Source organism: Canis lupus, chromosome 12 (genome assembly GCF_048164855.1).
Source record: "Canis lupus baileyi chromosome 12, mCanLup2.hap1, whole genome shotgun sequence".
Lineage (NCBI taxonomy): Eukaryota > Metazoa > Chordata > Mammalia > Carnivora > Canidae > Canis > Canis lupus.
The window spans coordinates 40,436,619-40,445,055 of record NC_132849.1 but is presented as its reverse complement, the minus strand read 5'-3'; the positions used below and the strand labels follow the sequence as shown (position 1 = coordinate 40,445,055).

The 8,437-nt window shown below is 49.0% G+C and overlaps 1 long non-coding RNA gene across 2 annotated transcripts; it reads left to right on the top strand.

The window, feature by feature from the left end:
• The first annotated feature begins 248 nt into the window (after nucleotides 1-248).
• Nucleotides 249-5,462, top strand: LOC140600714 (uncharacterized). Of its 2 annotated transcripts, none has more exons than XR_012003877.1 (3): nucleotides 249-795; nucleotides 2,529-2,658; nucleotides 3,990-5,462. It is a non-coding gene; the product is annotated as an uncharacterized lncRNA (long non-coding RNA). The 2 variants fall into 2 exon arrangements; XR_012003878.1 differs by having other exon boundaries at nucleotides 249-993.
• The last annotated feature ends 2,975 nt before the right edge of the window (nucleotides 5,463-8,437 follow it).

The following is an 8,437-nucleotide window of genomic DNA, read 5'->3' as shown; positions in this document are numbered from 1 at the left end:
CGGATAACAAATAATTAAATGTAAATTTGAGGTGGGTTTTTTTTTTTTTTTTTTTTTTAACAAGACAAAGATAGCTGGTAACAGCCCTTAGTGGTGGCCTAAATCTTTTTTTTTTTTCTTTCAATCTGACTGGCCTAGCCGTTATCAATTCAAAACCTCAGCTTTTCTCATCATGAACAGAAAAGATAACTTTGAAAATGTGTTACATTTTGAACTTCTTACTTATACTATATCATGCTCCTGTTTTTCTTGACTAGGTTTTCAAAAGGTAAACTTTCTTGGAAATAAAGGGAACAAGAACAGGGGCCTGGGATCTGGAGCCGAAAGTGGTGGATTTCAGCCCGGCTGTGCGGGCTGTCAGGGCTCACTGAGTCCTCGGACAAGTTACTACCTTGCCCTGGAACACGGAGTCCTGCTCTGTGGATGGGAAAACCAACACTTCCCTTGTAAGGTAGTTATGGGCAGGGTGTGGGCATTTTATTTCACTGCAGCCTCAGAAGACCTGGCTCCCTGCATGAAGTAGGTACCTGCCAAGTACTGGTTTGAGCAAATTAAGAGCAATTTCTACAGACATTTCAAAATGGAAGCAAGTGGTTGCGACGATTTGGGTACCGGTTTGCCAAGAATTTGGAGTTGGACTGGAAATGCTCCTTCAAAGTTCTGTTCGTGCTCAGGAGTCTAGATTTTTCTTCCATCCTACCAGAGAAATAGAGAACTCAAGGCCATGCTGTTGGGCTGTTGTAACGAGAAAGAATGGCCAGAGAAGAGGCACAGTCATCAAACCGGTTTTCCCAGGTAGGACTTTGTTTTATCACAGAGAATTTCCGTCTGGCCACACTGGATCTCCAGCACACAGGGACTTAATCTCCAAGACGTGTTCTCACACTGGAGCTTCTGGTTCCGGGATGTGAACTATGTCCCATGGTTGGAACATGTTTGCCAGTGCCCACCTTGCCTCCCTATGAGGTACCCTCTCCAGACTCCACTTCACAGGTAGGCTGTCACCCTGAAACCCACTTGGTCAGGATGTCATCCAAAGCCAACTGTAGCAGGGGATGGCAGTCAGTGGTCATCCTTTGGACTCCTGCCTACTGCCCTGCCATTCTCAGATGGGCCGGTCCTGCTCAGGGAGGCCATACAACCCTACGGACAGCCAGGAGCTCCCTCAAGGCAGCTTCTGGGTGCTCTAGGTTCCTGTTAAATTTGTAGCATCAATTCCCCATTCTCCATCAACAGAGGCTGGTTTGAGAGGTTTTCATTTGCTTTGTGATCCAACAGAAAGAATTCTTGGTGGTTAGAATCAACTATGTATGGCCTGTTTGTGCTGTCCAAGTTGCCAGGGCCTGCTCTGGAAAGAAAGATGTATATGGTCCCTGCTGGCACCAGACACGGGAGCAAAGGAAGGAGTGGCTTTGTGTGGAAAACCTGGTTCGGTCCATTCGGGGCGATTCAGTTCAGCAAGCACACTTCGAGAGCCAGACCCTGCTGGATGCCGTGCGGGGCCCATCTTTCAAGGAGCTTGCAAAGAAATGGCAGTGGGTGTTGGGGGGGGACTCATAAATAGGAGGTGCAGCTCATGTAGGAAGGGCTCCAGCAGCTTTGCAGAGGGGGCCGTGGGAACACAGGAGCACAGGAAGATGTGAGACATTCCTTGAGGACGCAAGGGGACCGACCGTTGGGGATGCAGGGGACAGCTAGCCTCCCCATACCCCTCATCCTGCAGGGCCTGGAAGGGGCCTCCTAGGGGCTGACTCTGCCTTCATTCAGCTCCATGTTCTACAACCACAGAACAAATGGCCAAAAGTTCAAGATAATGAGTCCGTTTTACTACAGCCAGGTTGAGGCAGGCACTGAAAGACAGTGTGGAGAAGCAAAAGTGGGTTCCTGGGGCTGGGGCTGTACCCTGTCTTCCTCTTGTCCTACCAGCCATCCCATCCCCTGAGAAGCTTTCCCCCTCCCTCCTTGGTGGTCCTTGCACTCTAGTGACCTCTGCTACAGCTGGGAGCACATCGTCCTCCTGTCCCAAATCTTTCTGAAAGAAAACCTGTTTCTCTCTTCTGCTGTTCTTGAGGGCAAGGCCTGGCGGCCAGGCATAATGCCGGCCATATAACAGGCACCTAGTAAATATTTGTTGCTTGGCGATCTCCATCTACATCCGGGGGGCTGAACTGCCACGTGCTTTGGGAGGCCGCGTGGTCACTGAGAAGCAGGCCTGCCACTTGTATACGTTGGGCCTCCTTGACCAGCTATTTAACTTTTTGGAGATTCAAATTCCTAATCTGGGAAATCATGAGGATGATACCTACCTCAGCAGGCGGCTACGAGCATCTAATAAAACAGTGAAGGCAGAGCACGTCGGCATACAGTTGGCACATGATAATAGCTCACTGAGTGCTAATTCCTTTCTCCCTTCTTCACCTAACAAATGGTTGGTGGGTGAATGAATCTGAGGTCAGTGTGGCTAACCAGTAGTTAAACGTGCAGAAATACTTAATTTAAAGCTTCATCTGTCATTTTCTTTCTGGCAGGAATGCAGGATATTTGTGATTTTCATCCTTATGGAGAGGAGCAGCAGAGCCCAGTGGTGATGAACCCCGAACTCTGGAGAAGACTCCTTGGACCCGAATCTCACTTCTACTACCAGTTGCATGACTTTGGGTAAATGACTTAACCTTCTTGGCCCCCGAGTTATTCACTCGTAGGACAGAGATAATGGTGGTATTATTATCATATAGCTATTACTTTCATGAGGATTGACTAAGTTAAAATCTTTAAAGCTCTCAGAACAATGCCGAGCACAGAGTTAAGTGCTGTGTAAGTGGTTGCTATGCTACTATTCTTCCTTTGTGTGTCTAAAATGTTTTATAATTAACTAATTAAGCCTGGTTATCAGATACTCAAATAGAACAATTAAATATGGGACCATGAAGGCATTTGTTCAGCAGACGGAACAGGATCCCCTCAGCACTGAGGCCCCTCTCCCCCCTGGCCCCACCTGCTCTCCCCACCTTTGGCCCCCCTCCCATGTCACGTCTGCCACCACAATTGCTCAGAATCACTGTGTTATCTTCCACATTGAGGGACAGGGACATGGTTTAGGCCTCGTACTCTCTCTTGGACTATTTCTGAAGACTCTAATAGGCCCATCTTCACAGAATCGCACCTTACGTCCTGCGACTTAACCCATCTTCCTCTTCTTGCACTCTGGTCAATATTACTCTCCTGCTCCAACACCTTCAGTGGCTCACAGCTACCTACCCAATCAAGCCAGAATCTTCTGCTTGGCATTTGAGGCCTCCTCTCTCCTCTCTGACCCACACTCTCTTCCATGTCTTCTGCACCACAGGCTGGTTGACCTGCTCCACTTTCCCTGAAAAAGACCCACCTTTCCCCCACTTCTTTGCACCTTTGCTCAGCTGCTCTCGTCACCAGGGATGCTTCCCCACTCCATCTTTTTGAAACCTGGCTTATGCTTCAAGTTCATCTCATATGGGGCCTTTTCTTCCTCTGAAACGCAGAGTCCTTTTTTTTGAAAGTCTTTTCTGATCCAACATTCTGTCTGAACTGCTTTGGGTCCTCGACATCCTCTCTCCTTGTTCAAGACTGAGTGTCCTATAAGATCATTAGTGGATCTAGAACTACTGCCCCCCAGTTAGTGAGAGATCAGTCCCCACTCCCTGAGCTGGGGACCCTGACAGGAGGAAGGTACAAGCCCAGGGCATGGGGTGCTGGGTGCAGTGGTCTGATAGCATCTGGAGGTGCCTCCAAAATGGAAAATCATGCAGGTCCTGGGCTGGTAAGTGAAGAGAGGCAGAACTCATATATAAGAGCCGAGGGGAGGAAGCAGAGCTGAGATGTTTCCTGGGTGTTGGGGGTGTGGCATGACTGTTTCTGAGTTCGAGGGGGAGCTTCTGGGGGTCTGGGCAAGGCCAGACCTGCTCTGCTAGCCTCTGTTATGTGCATGCTTATCTTCTGTTCTCCTCCATCAGGATCAAGATGCGCCTGGTTTCCCCCCACAACCTGCAGGGCTCAGCATGGACTGTGGCACACATGGGGTCAGTATGCAGGTGACAGACCGGAGCAGTGGGTGCAGGTGGGGAATGAACACAGAGACTTACCAAGCACCAAGGGCAGAAACAGTGAAAAGCTGCAGGCAACAAAGGGCCAGGACTGGTGAGAGGATCCCCAGTGGCCACACTGTTCTCTGCTTCCTTCCCCTCCCTCATCCCCAATTCCGGACCAGAGAGCAGTGTTGCTGGGAGGTGGGTCCTCCGTGACCCTAAGGCAACCACACAGGGGGAGTCTCAGGCCCAGCCTGACCTCTAAGTGACCTCTGAGGGCTGAGCTCAGCCTTTGACACTCATGAGCCCTGCCCTCTGCTCCAGATGTCCACGTTCAATCCTCACAATAAAACTATAATGACAACAAACATCTTTAAAGACAGAGTATACTCCTGGCTCTGTGCTGAGAACTCCACATTTCCCTTAACCTCACAGTAAAATTCTGAGATAGCTATGACGACTGCCCCATCGACAGAAGAGGAAATCGAGTTCAGAGAAGTGAAGTAATTGGTCTCTAGTCACAGAGCTAGCAACGGAGGAGGACCTGAGCCTACAGTAGCTGCCCCAAGGCCATGGGGCTAACAACTGTGTTCCAGAGAAGCATGTGGATCAAAGGAAAGGGGGAGAGGCTCAGGGAAGGCTTTTCCCCCTAAATCAGGGCAGGAGAAACTAGGGTACTGCGCAGTGAATGGGGAAGGACCAGCTCAAGGGGCAGCATTGACTGCACAAGCGAGAAGGTTGCAGGAGGCCCCTCCAGCTCCTGCATGCACAAAGGAGAGAGTCATTTTCAGTACAGGACAGGAGGGGTGGGTGGAAGGGGTTCAGTCTCCTCCATGTGGGGACAGGCCCAGGGCACCTCATCACATTGAAGGACAGGCCTGCCGGGAAAGAATAAAAGGCCCAGCTCAGCCGGCTGCCTCCCTTCATCTCACACCTCCGCCTCCACACCATGAATGAGAACAGTTTGGGAACACAGCTCCCTCAGTCTGTTGTCTCCTATTTAGCCTCTGGCTGTCAGCTCACCTTGTCACAGCCAAGCCCTGTAGAAAAGGATGGGGGCAGGGACTTCCTTGCTTCCCTCCTGGTGCTGGGGATGTGCCAAGCGGGAGTTGGGAGGCAGAGCGCCCTGGTGCACTCCCCCGGGCCCCCCCACCCCCGGTCGGGGGACCCTTCTCGCCAGAGCAGCCACCCTGGGAGGGAGGTGCCCTGGGAGGCTGGAGCTTCTCATGAGGCCACGCAGGGAGCCTTGGGCAGGGGTGCTCCGCGCTCCCCGCCGCGCTGGACAGTGAGCTATTGCAGCCTGTTATCTCCAGCAGCAGGTGGAGGCATCCGGGGCTGCTCCTTCCTGCGGAGCAAAGCCAGATAATATTTACTGGCTCAAATGAATAAGGTAACCAGCCCTGTCGCAGCACAGAGGATGTGTCTCTCACCCAAGGTTTTGGTTTTGGGTTTGTTTTTTTTTTTTTTTTTTGTCCTTCCTTTCTTTCTTCATTATGTTTGTAATTTTGTTTTATTATTTCCCATTGGAAAGCCGTGAAATGAAAATGATGCAATCTACCGCTGTGAAATAATGTCGTGCTCCAGTCCTTTTCCAATAAGCCCTGAGGTGTGCGCTGTGACGGCTTCATTAAATTAGTCGGCTCCATGGCAAATGGAAAAGCGCTCGGAGCTTGGGATTGTGCTAATCCGAGTCGCGCTGCCTGAGACCTCAGACCACCAGGGAGCCTGGGAGGTTGGCTCTGCGTGTTGGAGAGAAGAGGCTCCCACGCGCCACCTGCGATGCCCCAGAGGCTTCTGTGTCCACACAGCTGCTAGACTTTTCCTGGAACCTTCACATCTTTACTGTGTCCTCTGGGTGCCGGATGCTGCCCAGGTGTTGTCACCGTGCAGAGGGAACGGACAGGTTAGGGCACTGGCTCCCTGGGGGCACAGTAGGCACTGGCTCAGCCTGTGGAGTCGGGGAAGGCAGGGGACTTAAATCCAGCATAGGCAAACTACTTGGACCATAGGTAAAGGTGAGTCTCTCCGTGAGGGCCAGCCAGGACTGATGTTGCCAGATACCAGGGAAAAATGCCTGAGATTCTTGTAGATGAAATGCAAACGCTGCCCGTCTACTCTCCTGTCACCATCCCCCAGAGTTTATGAGAACAGATTCTCTCTTGCTGGGCTCTCCTGCAGTATTAAAGATTTCCATTACTGATAGTTCTTTCCAGTTAGCACTTTCAGTATTAAATTCTGTCATTACGAAGTAAAATATGCATGATCCCTAAATCTATGGGTATTATAACAAGATTTCATTGTTATAAATTTGTCTTCTTGGTCTTCCATTTCTGTCTTTGCTGTCTTTTTAAAACCCTAATGTCTGATAGCTATAGCCAGGAGGTAATTAGGAAGTGGTACTAAAGAATCACAGGCTTATTCTCTCACTCATTCACAGAAATTTATTGAGTGTCTATACTAAGATATGGTGTCCCGCAGCCATTGGGAAAGACAGTGGTGACAGCTAATTACAATACTAAGGAATTTTGGTCTGAGCTGATATAGGAAGTCCCCTCCCACGTACATATGTAAATATTGTATAAAATACAATAAAACAATTTGAAATCACAGCTGCACTTGAAAGGAAGGGGAAATCCCAGATTCCAAAAAATGAATGTGAATTCAAAGCCAAGGTGGTGAGTGTGAACTGATGGGGAATCAAATCCAGATGGCTGGAGTTCCAAACCTCCAAGAAAAGGCAAGATATGAAGGCCATGGACTCCTGGGTGGCTGAAACCAGAAACAAGACCCTACATACAGTTGGTTGCTTAAAAGGGCCAACAATCCCCACTTACCAGCTGGGTGAATGGTGATGCCATGACAGCAGGGCAATAATTTGGGTGGAGAAAAGATTGAAAACCAAGCTTGTGCCCAATGTAGATGAGGGGTCCAAATTCCTATCACTTTCACAGAGTGGAAACCACAATTGGAGAAATCAATGTATAGACTGGTTTAAAATCAATGGGAAGAAATAGAAGCAGATTTGAATCTTCTCTGAGACATGCCTCCACAACCTGGGCACGTGGTGCCCAGAGAAAATGAGTTCTGCTGAAAATGAGCTCATACAAAGGAGTTATATGGCATATAAGGAAATAAACTGACAAGAGAGCAAGGCTCAGATTCAACATGGCACCCAGCTTGGTCACCTATGCTGCTCCTAGAAATATCCAAAAGTTCTGATTTCTGCCCGTCCATTCGATCATCATCTTTCCAACACTAATCCAGACCCTGGAGTGTGCCCAGAGCCCCTGCCTCTTTTCTTTCCAGTATATATAAAAAATGTATGTATAAAATCTCTTCCACTGAATTTGCACATCACACCCTTAAGATACTTAGGAGCCCTTACTGTTTGTAGCTGAGCCCACCAGCTAGATGTGATCCTAGGTGAGGGGGCTTCTACCACAACTGGCCACCTCCTCACCTGGCAGTGTGGTAAGACCGCTCCAGGGTAGTGACTCCAAGCTCAGTTTAGGGGTCTCAATTTTTTGAGTCCTTAGAATATGAAGAGTGTAGGTCCCTTCTCTTTTCATAGGCTGACGTAATCTGACAAATTTTTACTTTCACATGACTACTAGTGGTCTACTAAGAAGTGAGCTTTTCCAGGTTACTGAAATCTGGCACTCAGACTCAATGATCGGAGTTGACCAAGGCCTCTGATTCAGCACCCACTGAAAGATGTAACCACCATGTAAAGCTTGGGCGTCCTCACTCTGCTGTGCGACTGCAGGCCAAGGTGTCCCAGAGTGGGTCCCTGTTCCATCAGGGCATTAGTGTTGTCCTGAGTTAGGAGACATTTGGTACTATTGCTATTTCTGACTTCAAATCACAAATTACTCTTGCTTTGGCATCATCAGCATCAGCTTAGTGAACAGAGGGTGGATAACTCTCCATGGTTGTCATGATTCTCATTCACCTCATCAGTTATCCCCCATAACCCGCTAGAGAAGCCTTAAGACATATGCCCTATAGCTCACATGTGAACTGTCTGTGTCTCCATTAGTGGATTACTCTTCACTATTACCCCAAGTCCTTTCACTAGTAAAAGGGGGTGGGTAGGATTGCTAAAGTCAATGGCATTGCTGAGTGCTAGCTCTCCAGCCACATCAAAGCAGCCTGGTTAAAGATGTTTGTCCTCCTGGGACAGAGGCCTCATTCTTGCTTCCCCATTTCCTTGGGTGTTCAAGAAGGGACCTAGAGCCACCTACACTCTGTGACTCTACAGGGCTAGTAAAATGTGAGTAAAGTTATTTCATCTTGGACAAGGAATAGTTTTGCCAATCATCCATTTAGGAAAACATTCACTAAGAGCTTGACGTGTCCAGCCCCATGATGGCGAT